The sequence below is a fragment of the Garra rufa genome, chromosome 3 (assembly GCF_049309525.1).
Source record: "Garra rufa chromosome 3, GarRuf1.0, whole genome shotgun sequence".
NCBI lineage: Eukaryota > Metazoa > Chordata > Actinopteri > Cypriniformes > Cyprinidae > Garra > Garra rufa.
This window is the reverse complement of record NC_133363.1, coordinates 908,616-926,814: the sequence shown is the minus strand read 5'-3', so window position 1 is coordinate 926,814 and position 18,199 is coordinate 908,616. Positions and strand designations below refer to the sequence as shown.

The 18,199-nt window shown below is 35.2% G+C and overlaps 1 protein-coding gene across 1 annotated transcript in view; it reads right to left on the bottom strand.

The window, feature by feature from the left end:
* LOC141332501 (receptor-type tyrosine-protein phosphatase delta-like) overlaps positions 1–18,199 on the bottom strand; it is a 412,589-nt gene that overhangs the window by 198,833 nt on the left and 195,557 nt on the right.

Genomic DNA, 18,199 nt, shown 5'->3' with positions numbered 1-18,199 from the left:
TCAAAGAGAGGAGGAAACCAGAGAGGACCTGAATGAAGTCTGAAGACATCAGACGAAACACAAACGCAAGCGATCTACAAACACAGAAACCAACCAAACGCACAGGAAAACTAGTCGTTCTAACTTCATCTGTTACTTTCCCACTTCTATCACATCGGCCTTTTTTTGCATTTATTTATTATATTTCTCATTCGTCCTCAGCTAAACTGCAGCTGCTTTGGCAATATAAATGCTGAGTTATTTGTCATGCTAATAAAGCACGTTAAAATGAAATAATCTGCTATTAGAACTGACAAAACTAGCGTTTCACAGAGTTTTAAAATTGGCACGTTGCTGAACAATCGCTGTAGACAGCCATAATTATACTCATAAAACAAGACAATGGGATTGTATTTATGAATATTTTAATAAGCAGCACTTCTAGATGAAACTGGACCACAGATACGTCTTGCGTACAGAACCAGCCCACACACACACACACACACACACACACACACACACACACACACAAGAGTTCAGTGTTTCACGTTGCTGTTTATGTTGAAAATCCCCTATTAGAAGTGTAACGTGTGTTAGCAGCGAGTCCATCTAAAGTACAGAAATGCATATTTAAAAACTTTTTTTTTGGAAAACACACTAAAATATTCATGATATTATCTTGTACACGGTGGGTGTATAACATGTTCGGTCCAATCAAACCCTCTCTTGACTGAAGTTCCCTTAATATCACCAACTGCAGACTAGTCAAATCTGGCAGTAAATCACGGCTCATGGCTCTGGAAACAAAGAGCTACTTTCAATATGAACAACAGATTAGATAGAGATGCCAAGTGTGCTTAATTATACTGAACGTACACTTCTAGTGCATTTCAAATATTAGTACATTTTAGTATATTTAGAGGAAAAAACACTTGCATATAATAAAATTGAAATGAAACAAAAGGCCACTGAATTGACTTAGAGACACTTCTAAATACGCTTAAGTACACTTTTAAAAAGTGATTTATTTATTTTTCTTTTAAATACATCTGAAATCATAATATTTAAAAAATCCTTTGTGGTGTTTTAAAGAAGTACACTTCTTGTGATGTGTTGACTAACATACTAAAGCAAAGAACTTGATTATTTTAAGTGTAGTGTGTTCAATATTACATTCAAAGTTAATAGATTTTAAATGTACTTAGTTGCAATTACAAATATAAAAAACAAATACATGACACAAGTTTCAATAGAAATACCATTAAAGCATATTTGAAATTATCATAAATGCTTGTCAGTGCATTCAGCTGCACTTTAACCATATTTTAAAGACAACTGAATTATAAAACTTAAGTCCTGATTGAAGTGGGTTCAATGTAAATTTAAACTTAAAATACAAATTTGTTTTATTGCATTTAACATGAAGTTGTGCTCAAACAGAATACGTTTAGTCCGCACTTAAGTATATTGTTTAAAGTATATTATCTCTGTATTAGAGGGGTAATAGATCACGATTTCAGCTTTTTAACTTTAGTTAGTGTGTAATATCGCTGTTTGAGCATAAAAGTCCAATGCAAAGGGAGAAATTGTCTTTTACAGTATTTGCTTTCACGGCCTACAACAGACGGCTGGTAGGGACTACAATGAGCTACTTCCTGCATTAGTGACATCACAAACCTTGAAATTTACATAAACCCCGCCCCCAGGAACATGCAGCTACCCGAAGTCAACATTTTTAAGAACAGAAAAGCAGTGTAGAATAAAGATAAATTATGTGAAAAAAATGCATGAACACGTTGCAGTGCAGCTCATAAACACAATCAAGTCTTCGAACCCTTGTAAGACCACCCATTTAAGAGTATTTAACACTAGCACTTCTTTTTTTCAGAAGAGGAGAGAAGAGAACAAGAGATCTGCGAGTCATAAAAGACTCTCACTAGATCAATAGCAACACGAGTGTTTGTCTGCAGGCATGAAGACGGCCGTCGCAGATTAGAATAATTCACACACACGCGTGCGCAGGGATGAATGAGTCTCCTCGGGCCCCGGGGACTCCTGAGCGCTGGACTGCATTGATTAAGCATTAAGGTGATCAACCCATCGGGCCGGCCATCGATCTGCTTCTTAAATGGACAGATACGAGCATCACGAGACCCTGAGGACTAACAGACCGTCCCGACAACCAAACACTAACACACAGACGCAGAAAATGAGACTTTTGATGGTCGGGTTTCACTTAATAATGTCTGTAAGGTCAAAATTAGGGCTGGGAATTGAGACAAATTTCACAATTGGACATTAAAATCAATTCATTTGGATATACAATCAGGTACAGTACGGCAATTTTTATTAAAGGAAAATATTGGTCAACTAATGCTGTAAATTATACAATAAACAGTCAGTTGGAACATTACTAAATTAGTATTAAAGTGATTTGTAAAAACATTCAGATTGCACATAAGGCAGATTTTATAACAAAAAAAAAAAAATATATATATATATATATATATAAACACAAATCATTTTTTTTTTTTTTTATACATTTTAATGATGTAATTCTGATTCTACTCCAGATAATTATTGAAATATAAACATTTAAACAGTGGATATCATAACCTGACAGATTGACTCTAGCTCTGACATACATTATATATTGAGTAACAGGTTAAGTGAAAATTTAAGGAGTATGTAATGTAGCCCTAGTGCATACGTTCATCAAAATGAAAACCTTTTCTACTATTTTTATTTTACTTCTTTTTCTAGCCATCTATTCCTCAGACATTAAACAGTGTCAAAATGGTGTTAATTGTTTGAATTTTGTAATAAAACTGTCAGAACTTTAAAGCTGGGAGATGTAGTAATGTTTCGTTGTTCTACTGAAAACAGCATAGATTGAAGTCTAGAAAACAATATTTTCAACTCAGCCCTAGTCCAAATGTCAAAACGTTTTCTGTAACGCAGCGAGATCAGGGTCAAGCAAACGGAAGTAGCTTAATAACAATCCAAAAGCAAAGGAAAGTGTCCAACATGACAGAAACACAAAGTGACGTTGTGCATTTATGATCTGATGACTCTATTTAAGCTCTATGTTTGCTGCCAGCGTTTAAAATGACAATATATGCAGCTTTCCTGATTAAATTTGCATGTCAAATGTGGGCGACGTTTTCTACAATATGTAACACTTACGGATGTCAAAGCCTTCAGTTCGCATTTTTCCGTGTCTAAATAGCGGCAGACAGACGGCGGAGGCCGACACAACAGCAGCGCTCTGCCTTCAGTTCATGAGGAGCGACAGACGAGTCCAGGTGTCAGTTCCAGCTTTAACTCAATCCAGCGGCGCTGCGGTGTGTTTACGCATCCGCTATAACACGGCCCCGTGCACACGGCTAATTGCCAAGGTCTTTCGGATCAATCGGCATCGATCGTACACTTTCCTGCTATTACTTGAGCTGAATGCGTGAAATGAGCTTGAGAGGAATTGAAAACAAAGCTCCGCCGGTGTGACCTCTGACCCCGCAGCGCCCCGTTCGCTGATGTGTGCGCTTTCTGCTCGTACTGGTGGATTTGTTTTCTATTCATTCATTCTCTTTATTTGTGACGTGTCATTGAATACATGCTTATAAAATCAGCGGTTAGTCGATTGTTGTTTCTGTACTGAAGTCCACACTCGCATACGAAAACCATTTACACTAAAAATCAATACTTCATGTCCATTACGTGTGGAGTTTTGATGAGGACGTCACAAAATAAAGGCTGATCCTGAATTAGGTTGATTTTGTCACGTCTGGTTTCTTTTTAGGAAGTGGTTCAATTAAAACATTGATGTATATCAATAAAAGTAATGATTAAACAATCAAGCCACTTTGATGTTGTAGTTTTATCTGTTGCTTTTTTTCAGGCCAGCAGTGGATCCATCCAAATCTGTCAAGCAAACCCATTTATTTCCCATGTCTTCCAGCCATGTTCACACTTAATATTTCATCTGTCTCACTTTTTTTTCCCCAATGCCACGAGCAATGATAAGAGATCCAGAATACTTTACTTTTCCTCCTTCAACCACACACACACACACACACACACACACACACACAGACACAGACACAGACACAGACACAGACACAGACACACACACAGACACACACACACACACACACACACACACACACACACACAGACACAGACACAGACACAGACACAGACACAGACACACACACAGACACACACACAGACACACACACAGACACACACACAGACACAGACACACACACACACACACACACACACACACACACACACACACACACAGACACAGACACAGACACACACACACACACACACACACACACACACACACAGACACACAGACACACACACACACACACACACACACACACACACACACACACACACACACACACACACACACACACACACACACACACACACACAGACAGACAGACAGACACACACACACACACACACACACACACACAGACACACACACAGACACACACACACACACACACACACACACACACACACACACACACACACACACACACACACACACACAGACAGACAGACACACACACACACACACACACACACACACACACACACACACACACACACACACACACACACACACACACACACACACACACAATGAAAATAGTAGAATGTCCTCATTTCTGAACATTTTATCATCTCCTATGTTTAATAAACGTGGGTTTTTTTCTAGCTTTTTCTTATTATTTTCAGACACACACACAAAGCATCGTAACATTTTCTTTGGCTGGCTTTGTGAAGTCAGAGCGCACAATGTTTTAATCTGTCTGCCAGAGTTGTTTTTACAGTGTCCCACGCATTGAGCGATTCTGGAGAAGATCCCGCGGCTGGGTTTGATAGCGTTATCGGGTCTTCAGTGAAAAGACACTCAGAGATTTTCATTGAGACATCTCACAAAAACATATTCCACTTCTCAGAGACATTTCCAAACTCAAAAGGCCACTTGACGTCAGTCCTGTCTCAGTGGGCAGTTCTGGATTTAAAAGAGTTGCAATTCTATGCACAGCCTTAAAGGGACAATATGTATTTTTTGCCACTAAAGAGTGCATAACAAAATAAAGCATCTTTAGTGTTTCCATGTTTTCAAAATAAAACCGTAAATCGAGGGTGAATGACGTCATTGGCAGGCGACGCATTGAAACGGTCCGTTACACTAGCTAAATTCTTATTTCTCTGGATTTAAACATTCTTGGAAACATTTGGGAGTACAACAAAATATATAACACTATTCTAGAGGTTTTTAGATATTTTAATAAAAAAAAAATCTTACATATTGTGTCTTTAAGTATACTTTGTTTTTAACACGTACGCTCTGCATTCAGTGTGCTTGGCATACATTTCATCAGCAGCATAATATGCCTATATTATCTAATTTTTCCAACCATGCATACAGTGTGCGTTAAGCTCGCTTATGCATCTTGAATTAGTTTGTCCACTAGGCGGCGACACTGATGGGCTGTGGAAAACCAAACAAAAAGACTCATCAACAACAATGAACTACTGAAGATGCAACAACAACAGACGGCCACATTAGCTATGTTTCCATCTAAAGGTGCCATATAATGCATTTATACAATATTTTGAACTTTTCTCTGATATCTACATAGAAGGTATATGGCATAGGAAAGGGCAAAAAAATCTCCAGAAATGGTTTTACAGCTCCATTAAGTATTTGTCCCTAGAATGAAATGCTCTGTTATTGCCTTATTTGGAAGCTTCATGAATATTAATGAGCTCTGCTCTGATTGGCTGTTTCACAGAGCTGCTCATCTGTATAGCTGGCACATGGATAAAAATATAGATTGCATTAGCCGCTTTTAATATGTGGTTTGTTGAATCTGCTGTTTTGAATCGCCAATATTTTAGTCTCATTACTGTGATCACATGTGCTCTGTGTAAAGTTATAATGCAGAGGGAGTGCTTACCACACAAGTTCAGCTGCTTGTCAGTGATACTCGGGATCTGTAAATCATTCGCCATCATCAGCGCAGTTATTTCTCTATCATGTCCCTTCAGTAGATCGCCTTATTTTACTGATGTGCTGACGTTACCGATGATTGGGCGATGCAAATGTTGGAGGCGTAACTAATAACGATCCCGGGGCCATTGTACAATAGTCGGTGTTATGTTGGAATTGACCTATTTTTCGGTGGTCTTTTGCAAACACTAGATTTATATAAGAAGGAGGAAACAATGGTGTTTGAGACTCATGGTGTGTCATGTCCATGTACTGAACTGTTATCATTTAACTATGCCAAGGTAAACACAGTTTTCCATTCTATGGCACCTTTAACTTGTGCGCAAAATTTGAATATAGCACAAAACATTGCGAACATTGCGAATAGCACCGTTTACATCCAACAACTGGCACTAAATATCACTAAGAAAAGCAGAAAAAAGGCACTGAATATAATAAATGTACTTTTACTTTAATGCAATAAACGCAGTCACTGCTTTCGGAGGTGGATTCCTGCTATTTGGGAATGCAGTGTAATAAAGACATTTATACACAAATACTTTGAGGACAGACTTTGCTCAGGCATTCAGAATGACCAAAACAACATTTCAGATGTTTTGGTCCACTGATTAGTCAAGTTATCCTGTCCCATTGTGCAAAGTCACATAACTTTTTTAATGCGCATGGAGGAATTTATTTGGTAAAATGTTTTTCCGTCATAGTTTATGCAAATTGTTTCTTAACGGATCAAAAGTTTATTCTACTCAATTGTGCGCATACATTTGAAGAATTTATGCGCATCTTGTTGTTTCCACCCAGCGTTTTTTTTTTTTTTTTATGCGATATTCCAAAAGGCGCATAACAATAGGTGGATGGAAACAGCTTTTTATGAGTGGATTCAGAGATTCATGCAACTTCAGTTTAAAAGAGTGCAAAGGCATTTTTATTGCTTAAAAATTCCAGGGAGAAACAGCACAAACACTGGACAAAGATATAACTGTGCATGCGTTGAGCGTTAGTGTTCATGCATCCTATGAAATAAAGTGTAGTTTACGAATGTTTTATACGTTAAACATTCGAGTCAAAACTTAAGTGCATTTTAAGGTGCAGTTAAAAGTGTGTAAAGTGGACAAGACTGAGCACCAAAACACTTGTAGCCAATCAGCAGTAAGGGGCGTGTCCACTCGTGATGAGGGAGGTGCTTGTGTTGCATAGTAGGGATGGGATGATAAATCGTTGCACCACGAATCGAGAAATTATTCAACATTAATTCGGATATTTTCCGAACACATCTTGATTACAATAATCTCATGAGCGTTTGAGTGTGCGGATAAAAACTAGATTAGAGCGCCATCTGCTGTTAAAATCTAAGATCAGAATCGATTCCAAAGAGAATTGTGATGCATTCGGAAGATTTCAGAATCGATCTATGAATCGATTTATTATCCCATCCCTACTGCATAGCATGTTTTTTTTTTTTTTATTAGGGGGCGGAGCTATAAAGAGGGGTGTGATGCATTTGTGAGGGGCGTGTCTGTGCTTCTTCAGAGAAATAGCGCAGATACTGGACAAGTATGAAACTTAGTTTGCATTGGGCTGTACGCTAAATGCTTGCGTCAAAATCGAGTGTACTTTGGTGATAAGCGAGACTAGTTTCTCTCTAGTTCGCCGTTTCCATAATGAGAAACTCTCAGTCAAGATCTTGCCGGATCTCTGAACCTCGACGATGAGGTCATTAGTTTGCTCATGCTGATCCGAACGCCGGCGTCTGATTAATCTTGATGAGCGTTTGACGAATTACAATGCCGCGAAATGAAGGAAAGCTCATTTTTCGGGATCCATTCCGGTCCGTCGGCGAGGCATTGTTTGGAGCCGATTCGAGGGAGGCCGAGGGTTGTGGATTTGATGAGGACATGTTAATATCTACTATTGAGACCAGATAAGATCTTCATTAGACTTAGCGCTAGCGCGAGGGAGGTCTTATCGGCGTCTGAGGGGAGCGCGGGAGGAGCGACGGCGAGATTAGAGGAGAAGGCCGGCTTACACTTCACCGTCAGTCCCGAGGCTTTGTGACGGGGTCAACTTAATTTTGTTCCTCTGATATTAAAAACCTGTCTGAGATAAAGAGTTACTCTTTATTAGCTACGGAGGGAAGCGGGCGGGAGGAGCGAGGCTGACTCACCGTTCTCCAGGAATGCTGCCGTGATTCCGACATTAGCGGACCAGCCTTCCTCCTGCAGACTCACAGAGAGCTGATTTCTCATGGGATGAAACGGGCGACAACGAATGTCCCAAAGCACCTTTAAAGGCCTGTTCTATACTATATAGCGGTGACGAGTTTGTGGTTTTCATTCAATTATTAAACATTTTCATTCATTATTAAATCACTTTCAGAACAGATGATGGACAATAAGAAAAGAAAAAAAAAAACAGACAATCAAAATCTGATAAAAATATATATACACAGTACACACACATAGTATGCAGTCAAACTTTTATTTTGAATCACGGCTAATCGTTTTGCAGCTCTAAAATCTTAAAACTAACATAAAAAAATAACACACACACACACACACACACACACACACACATATATATATATATATATATATATATATATATATATTTTTTTTTTTTTTTTTTACAGAAAATCTAAATGATTATTACTAATTTGTTGATTATGTAAAAACTCATTAGAAAACTAACTCAAGGGAATTATTTATTTATTTCATTATTTATTTATATATTTTATTACAGAAAATCTAAATGATTATTACTATTTTGTTGAATATGTAAAAATTAATTAGAAAACTAACTATTATTCATTCATTCATTCATTCATTCATTCATTCATTCATTCATTCATTCATTCATTCATTCATTCCAGTTTTAGTTGAGTTTTAGTCATTTTAGTGTTTTAACTTAAACTTATAAACCTGATTATAAATCTGTTTCCAAAAAAGTACAAACTTCAAGTCTCTTTTTTTATCAAAATAATATCTTGAATGTTTAATGCTTGAAATAAAGCTTGACAGTTTTTTTTTTATTTAAAAACCTATTTATTTTGATGGTAAAATCATAATAATTATTCCTATTTTACTGAATTAATACAACTAGAGGAAAAAGCGGCATAACTCAAGGCCATTTATTTATATATTTATTGGTTTGAGAGAGGTTTTGAAGATTTTATATGTAGGTTCACTTTCCTACAAAATCAACTCAATCATTCTAGAATTAATTATTATTTCAAATTGTCTTTTCAAACATCAAAATATATAAAGCATAACACTAAAATATTGCAATTGTCACTTTTTTTTTCTAACACTGTGTTCTTGCTTTGCGGTCACCAATTCTCTCCATCTGAATATCTTGTGAATTTCAGCAGTGCTGCCGCTAGAAAAGGCCAATGTTCTCTGAGAGGTTTATGGAGTAACATATAATAACATGATGATCTAGTAGCTGAGAGTCACTTTTACTTAAAAATAGAGATCTCTTCACAAAAAAAGCAAAAAGGAAAATGGCATTTTCTATCAAATTTCCTCTCACGTCTTAAAACCCTGCATTATAATTTGAAGTCCGACACACGGCGCTCATTAGAATCCATACTTTCCCGAGTCAATCAAGGAAAATCTCTGCACAAGCTCTTCCCTCTTCAGTTAAAGCGCACAGAGAGCGAGACGGAAATGAACAAGACCTCCATTAAAGCCTCAAATCACTTCATACAGAATAACACACACTCTACCACTTTCATATCAAGCTGAGTAAATTGCTCTTGAGTGACGTACTGAATGAGATTATTAAAACATTTGATATTTTCAACAATGTAAAATAATTTGGGCCCCGTTCTTATCTAACAGGAAGTTTCCCAGAACAGAGACATTTCCCAGAACTACTTCAGAGTTTCTCTCAATAAACCTTTCAACTCACTGCAAACTTACCTGGTTATCAACTCAGTCACAGAGATTACTTACAAACTGTCACCCGTTACTGAATACAGATTACGTCATGATAGGGTAGTATTGGAATCTAGGTTGCTCAGCTTAAGTAATGTATTCTAACTACTTTTTAGATTACTTTTGGATTACTTTTTGATCAAACTGTAAACTTATTAAACACTGGTGTTAAATTCAATGTTTATGATTAAACTTATTAAACGCAACACACACACACACACACACACACACACACACACACACACACACACACACACACACACACACACACACACACACACACACACACATATATACACACATATATAAGTTAATAATTAAATTTAATCATAATTAACCAACATCAGAGAACTTGCTGACAAAAATGTATGGGAATGTATGGGAAACTCAGACTCAGAGACTGATGGACTGGCCAGACCAATGTTTACTGCAAACATTTGATGCAATAAACGTTGTATACGGCTGCAAAACAAGACAAAGAGAGATGGACTGTGGACGTTTAGCTGAAGATATGAGACACGTTTCACAAGTCAACAAGTAATTATTGTTATGCGTAAAAAAGCAGATAAAAAAAAAAAAACTTTTGTATTTCACTAAAAAAAAAAAAAGTACATCATTTGTTAAGGATTTTTGTGCTCTCGTAAAGTCTGGTTCCTTAAACACAGATTAAATGCGTCTCTCAGAATGGAAACTTCTGAAGACAAACAACAGTGTTAATGGTAAATCCAGAAGTAGGTCTCAGTTTAGTGAACTCTGAGCGGAGGAAGATTGTTTTCTTAATTAAAGATGTATTGCGAGTCCCGCAGGACACAGTCAGGTGCGTGAGCTTGACCTGTTTTCATCTGAAGACTCTGCGAGATGATTTTAATGTGTGCACATCTGTTTGCGCTGCATCTGCTGTTGAGCGTCCGTCCGTCGTTTTTCATTTTGTCACTCGTCTGTAACACTTTATTCAAACCCTCGTGCTGCTTTATCTCCAGTCTCACGCCGAAATTCTGTTCAAGACAGAGTTCAGCTAAAAATGAAAAACTAGCCATTATTAAATTACTTTTCACTGTACAGTACGTTGTTCTCATAAAAACGTCAAACTGTTACTTTAGTATTATTTATATACCATTGTAAATATGTATTAATATTTTGAATTACCTTTTATTTTTACATTTTCAGTTCATTTATTTTTAGAAATCTTTTAATTTATTTTTATTTCACATTTAGTATTAGTAATTCGAACATTTCAACTTAAGCTTACAAAACAAAAAACAAAATTGTTGCAGTGTCAACTAATAAATGTTGCGATGGCACCTACTGTATCCGTTCTAACGTTCTTATTCTTGTTCCGTTTCTTCTTCCGCTCTTGAGTCTATGGCAGCCCATAGAAACACTTGCGAGAAAGTTGTGTAATTTGGCAAACTGATAGAGGACAATCTCAACATTAGCCATAGCAAATTTGGAGTCTCTAACTCAAACTTGTCCAAAGTGTCACTCATGTTTATGCTAATAACTTTTGAACCGTAAGGCTCAGAATCAAAATTCATAATTGTTTGAAGAACCTATTTTTTGTAACTCGTTCTAGACGGTTTGTCTGATTTTCACCAAAATTGGCTTCATCTTCAGACCATGCTAGCGAAAAGTTATGGAATTCAAGTTGATTAGTCAAACCGTTTTTGATTAGCACGCAAACAAATTCTGCAAAAAGCACACAAAAATGGATGTGAGGCTATATCTCTGCAAAGGTTTGGCGTATAGAGACCAAACTTGGTGTGTGTTATAACAAGCATGACCTGAGGCTACCTGCAAAGTTTTGGCACAGTGCCATGTAGTGGTCAGGAGATACGAAAAAATGTCTATTTTAGCTTATAACTTCTCAATGGTTTGGCTAAAAGTCTCAAAACTGGTCTCGTTAGATTCAGAAGGGCATGCTCAGTCGAACCAATTTTCCTATGTCAGCCATTTTGGGCGGCAGCCATTTTGAATTTGGTCAAAAAATACTATATTTTACGAACGCGTTGGCTGATCGTTACGAAACTCGGTACGTGTCTTCGGCACCATGCCCTGACAGTACTCAAAAAGCGGTCAAAAGTTAAGGAGATTTTGAAAAATGCTAATAACTTCTGGAGAAAGTGGCTAATTGTAATGAAAGTGCTCTCAAAATATTCCTTGGGTCATGCCAAGAACATTGATACTGATTATACCAATAATATAGTTGGCAAAACTTCCTGTCTGCCATATTGATTTATGTTGAAAACATACTTTTTCTGACTCTTCCTAGACCGGTTGTCTGATTTTCACCAAAATCGAGTCAGATCATCTTCAGACTGTGCTGACAAAATGTTATGGATTTTGCATCGATAGACAAAACTGTTTTTGTATAGCAACGCAACAAATTTGAGGCATGAGACTGTGTCTGAGGCTGTATCTCTGTAAAGTTGACATATTGACACCAAACTTTGTATGTGCGATAGTCTCCTTACACTGACCACACAGATTGTATTTATGATATTTGAACCATTTTGACTAAAATCATTCTAAAATGGCTTTAAGGACTCATTGTTGCCGTTGGCTGCTCCATGCCACTCTTAGATCACTATTTTGCCTCTGATTGTGCTTGGCCCCATAATTGCTGCTTACAGCTATATTTTTAAATATTTTGCTCAAAATATCCCATAAAAGCATCATCATATGCTATATTCAAGTCTTCTGAAGTCATCTGATGCTTTTTGTGAGAATACACTTTCAGAACAAAAAAGTACAGATAATGTACTCACCCCCTTGTCATCCAAAAAGTTAATGTCTTTCTTTCTTCAGTCGTAAGGAAATTATGTTTTTTGAGTAAAACATTTCAGGATTTCTCTTCATATAATGGACTTCTAATGTACTTCCAAAATGCAGCTTCAAAGGGCTCTAAACAATCACAGCCAAGAAAAGAAGGGTCTTATCTAGCCTTATCTAGGTTATTTTCTAAAAAAAATAAATAAATAAATACAATTTATATACTTTTCAACCTCAAATGCTCATCTTGTTTAACTCGGCAAGACGAGAGTTTGAGATTAAAAAGTATATAAATTGTAAATGTTTTTAGAAAAGAACCCATCGTTTCGCTAGATAAGACTCTTCTTCCTCGGCTGGGATCGTTTAGAGCTCTTTGAAGCTGCATTTAAACTGCATTTTGGAAGTTCAAACTTGGGGCACCATTGAAGTCCACTATATGGAGAGAAATCCTGAAATGTTTTACTCAAAAAACATAATTTCTTTACGACTGAAGAAAGAAAGACATGAACATCTTGGATGACAAGGGACTGAGTACATTATCTGGACATTTTTGTTCTGAAAGTGAACTACTCCTTTAAGAGTTTGACAGATGCTGTGAACAGTTATTATACAGAATAAATCTGTAAAGAATCTTCAAAAAAAAAAAAAAAAGTTTTCATTTGACCCTTTAAGTAACGTTTGATTTAATATGCATCTTAAAATGTTCTCAGACTGATTTGTTGCTGTTGGTTTTATTTTCATTTATGTATTTTTAACCCTACATTAAAAGCATCTTCCAAACAATCGCAGCAGTCCATCAGTATGGTTCTGTAATTCCAGCTGGCTTTTGTTTTGTGCTGATCAGTAAATCCATTCTGGCGAGAATAGAAGTGCCACAATCTTTCCTGTGCCATTTAAAGCTGAAGGACTTCATTTAGTCGTGTTTATTTTGAGTTTCATTGGCGTGTGTTTGTGAAGTTTATTAAGCGGTATAATGCATCATTCCTGATGGCCATAAATTGACATCTAATTCTTCAAATCCGTTATCGAATCCCTGTACGCTTGTGTGCGGATCACAGCAAACCGCGCGCGTTCGTGAAGTCGTGTAATGAGTTATTCCGGAGAAGTTTGCGTGTGGAAGAAAGGATGATTCCATAATGAAGATAATTAACTTCAGAGAGCCGCGTCTGGACCGCTGGCTCGGGTTTTTTAGGGAAATGAAGAGGAGAATTCAATTATCGGAGTTTTCTGAATCGTGACTGTGCAGAAATAATTATCTCTTGTGTTTTTGTGCATATGTTAATTAGACCTTTAGAGTCAATAAGAGAACAATGTTTAGACACGGATCCCGTAAAGAGAAAAGGGTAACGGCTAAACGAATAGAACGAAGGAAAACGAGGCAGGATCTGCTGAAATCTGGTCGGTCTGCGGTGAAACTGGGTCTCGCTTGAGCCGGAGGAGCTCGGATCCCTCCTTCAGCTCACGTTCATCTCAATGGCAGCTGCTTGGCTGGAGTCACCTGTGCTCTCTACTGCTGCCAGACTCTGAGCCAATCACACCAGCTCTGAGCGTCATGTGACCACCTACAGCAGTAGAATGAAATATAAACACACTGATAGATGCACACTACTGGACAACATTATGGGATCAGTAAGGATTTATTTATTAGATTGGCTTGAGAAAGACAACCTACCGATCTGCTTTTTATTCTTCTTCTTCTTCGACTAAATTTGTGAACGCTACTCCTCCTAGAGCTTCAATCTAGAACCACCAAACTCAGCCCAGCTCTTCAGACTGATCTCACTTATAGTTTTCATAAAAATGAAAAAAGCCAAAACTATTCAAACTCCAACTGTCAAAATTTAAACTCAATCAAACTCCCATTCTATCTAATATTTCTAGTCTATTTAGATCTATCTAGCCTAGCAACTACAATCATGCTAGTAGCTTGTTAATCATGCTAGAAACATGTTAGCAACTTACTAATCATGATATAAACGTTAGAAACGTGCTAGCAACTTGCTAATAATGCTAGAAACACGCTAGCAACTTGCTAATCATGTTAAAAAATGGTAATAACATGCTAGCAACTTGCTAATCATGCTAGCAACATGCTAGATACATACTAAACATGCTAGAAAAATGTTAGAATCATGCCAATTACATCTTAATCATGCTAGCAACATGTTAATCATCTAATCTGTCTATATAAAGTTCAAAACTTTAAGCTTTTACAGCTGCTTTAAACTTTCAAGCTAGTCTTTCTCAAGCCAACCTAAAGTTTGTCTTGACAAACTTTATCTAGCTAAATTAATAATTTAATTCAGGAAGGGTGCTTGAACAGTAAAAAAGCAACAGTAAAGACACTTACAATGTCAAAAAAGTTTTCATTTTTTTCTGTTTCAAAAAAATGCTAAACTCTCTCTCTCTCTCTCTCTCTCTCTCTCTATATATATATATATATATATATATATTTTTTTTTTTACATTATATTTTCTATTTATTTATTTATTTTTTGTTTGTGGAAAAAAGGTTTTGAAATGAAAAACAACACATTCATTACTTAAACATAAAAATATAAAAAAATACACTTATTAAAAATTAATACAAATAATCTAAAATTATTAACTAATAAAAAATGAAATTTTAACGTTTTTAGTAACTAGTATTTTATTGATGTTAAAATAACTAACCCTGGATGGACGTAATCGCTGTTTATTACAATACAACCGTTTTTTGTTTGTTTGTTTGTTTTTAAATAGTAATAATATTTCACAATATTACTATTTTCTTCCTGTATTTTTGATCCAATAAATTAAATGCAGCTTTGGTGAGCAGAAAAAACTTCTTTAAAAAAATACAAAATTAAAAAAAAAAAATCTTACTGACTCCAAACATATTAAAGGTTGTCTACATTTTGCATGTGAAAAAAAACATTTTTTCCACTAAATTACACAGATATTTTTAAAGTGTTCTGAGGTTAGAAATATTCTTTTTAAATTACAATATCTACATGCTCACCAAACTTTTAAAGGAATAATTTCCCTAGTAATGACAATCCTGTCATCACTTTTGCATTAATGGTACTTTAGGAGCAGCAGAAAATAGCTGCGTTTCTGTCACACCACAGAAATGTGGAGTTAAGTTAGTTTCAGTAATTTATAATATAATTTTGAGTTATTTGAGTTATTTACTCTGGTGAGTAGCTCTTGCCTTCAGCACACATGAACAACACCATTCAACGTCTGTCAAGCAGCTCTCAGGACTTTAGATCCGTTTGATGCTGATTGCATTTAAAATTTAAAACCAGTCTTTGATAAAATACACAAACAAATAAACACAACTACACTCACACGTCCAGTTTCCATGTTTTATGGGGTGTGTGTGATCAGAGAGCCAGACAGTGCAGGAGCTGCAGTTTTATTGTACAGACGGACAGTCGGCGGTCCATCAGTCTTGTCTGTTGAACTCTGGCTAAATTGCAGGTGTAAATCGTGTCTGAAGGCCATTCAGAGCTGAATCTCCTCTTCTAAACTCACTCCAGTACAAAACCACAGCATTTCTACATTTCCTCCACAAAATGACAGCAGTGACAGGAACGCTAATGGCCATCTTCACGCTCTCTCTCCAGTTTATTTTGTTCAAGATGCATTTCCAGGCTCACAATACAACATTCAGTCCCACAGTAAACCATCACCAGTTTCCTTCAATAAACGGCTGAGATGAGAGTTGGGATGAAGCCCTGAATCCTGCTTAACTCCACATCAGCATTTGAGTCACTTTAACGTACATTAATGAACCAAACAAGTGATTAGAAGCACTTACTGTATAAACCAAAACTAAAACTCAATAGTCTAACATTAAAAATCAACAAATAGCCATAAATATTAATATTGTAATTTTATAGACGTACTGTAAAACAATTATTTTTTAATATTACATTATTATTTTTGTTATTAAATTATTATTTAATTTATATAATAATAATAATAATAATAATAATAATAATAATAAATTTTTCAAGACATAGTCAAAATAAAATATTGTATTTTTCTTAGGTATGTTTTTTTTATTATTTAGAAATTTAAAAGTGAAATATTTCACTAGCAATTTACAACAGTATTTATTTTGGTGTGTGTGTGTGTGTGTGTGTGTGTGTGTGTGTGTGTATTTGACAGTAAAATATTACAAAATAATTTAACAGTAATAATTAAATATTATATTTTTCATACATATGGATTTGTTACTTTATTTAGAAATTTAAAGTGAAATATTTCACTAGTAGTTTACAACAATATTTATTATTTTGTTAAAATTTTAGTTTTATATATATATAAATGTTATTTCACAGTAAAATATTACAAAATAATTATTTTTTCAACACATAGTAATAAAGTATTATTTTTCTTAGGTATGTAATTTATTTAGAAATTTTAATTTAAATATTTCACTAGTAATTTACAACAATATTTATTATTTAGTTTAACCTTTAGTTATACTATTATTATTTTTTAATTATTAAATCTATTATATTTTTTTTTACAGTAAAGTATTACGAAATACATTTTTCAACACATTGTAATAATAATAAAAAAAAATTGAAACATTGAACAACTTGATTTTTTAGAAATTCACTAGGCATTTACAATATGTATTATTTTGTTCAAATTTTTATTATTATCATTAAATTTATTATACTTTTTTACAGTGAAATATTACAAAATAATATTTTTTTTTCACACTGTAATAATAAAATATATTTTTCTTAGGTATGTATTTTTTTAATTTAGACATTAAAAGTCAAATATTTCACTAGTAATTTACAGTTGGAATCAGCTTCCAGAAGAGATCAGATTAGACACATTTAAATGCAGACTCAAAACTCATCTGTTCAGTTGTGCATTTATTGAATGAGCACTGTGCTGCGTCCGAACAGATTGCATTATTTTATGTATATATATATTATAATTTTTTTTAAATCATCTTAAATGTTCTTAAATTCTCAGTTTTTATTGTTGTGATTATTATTTTAATTTTTTATGCTATTATGATTTTAATTCCTTTTATGTACAGCACTTTGAATTGCCATTGTGTATGAAATGTGCTATATAAATAAACTTGCCTTGCCTTCCCTTATTATTATTATTATTATTATTATTATTATTATTATTATTATTATTATATAATAATATTGATAGACTGCATGACCTGGAGGTGTTTCATAAAACAGGTTTACCAAATAATCCAGGCTTATTTCAGTTAGTCTGACTTATTGTCACTAGATTTGGCTCAAAATAATTACTACTAACTTAAATAAGCCTGGATTATTTGGTAAACCCCAGGAGCTAAAAAAAAATAACAATAATCTCCACACTTTCACTATGGAATTGAAAGAAAGAAAGAGAGAAAACAAACAGGTTGAATGGACTGTCAGGAACAGCAGAGAGGAGAGGACCTGATAGAAGACAGTGAGTGTAATGACTTTATTAAAGAT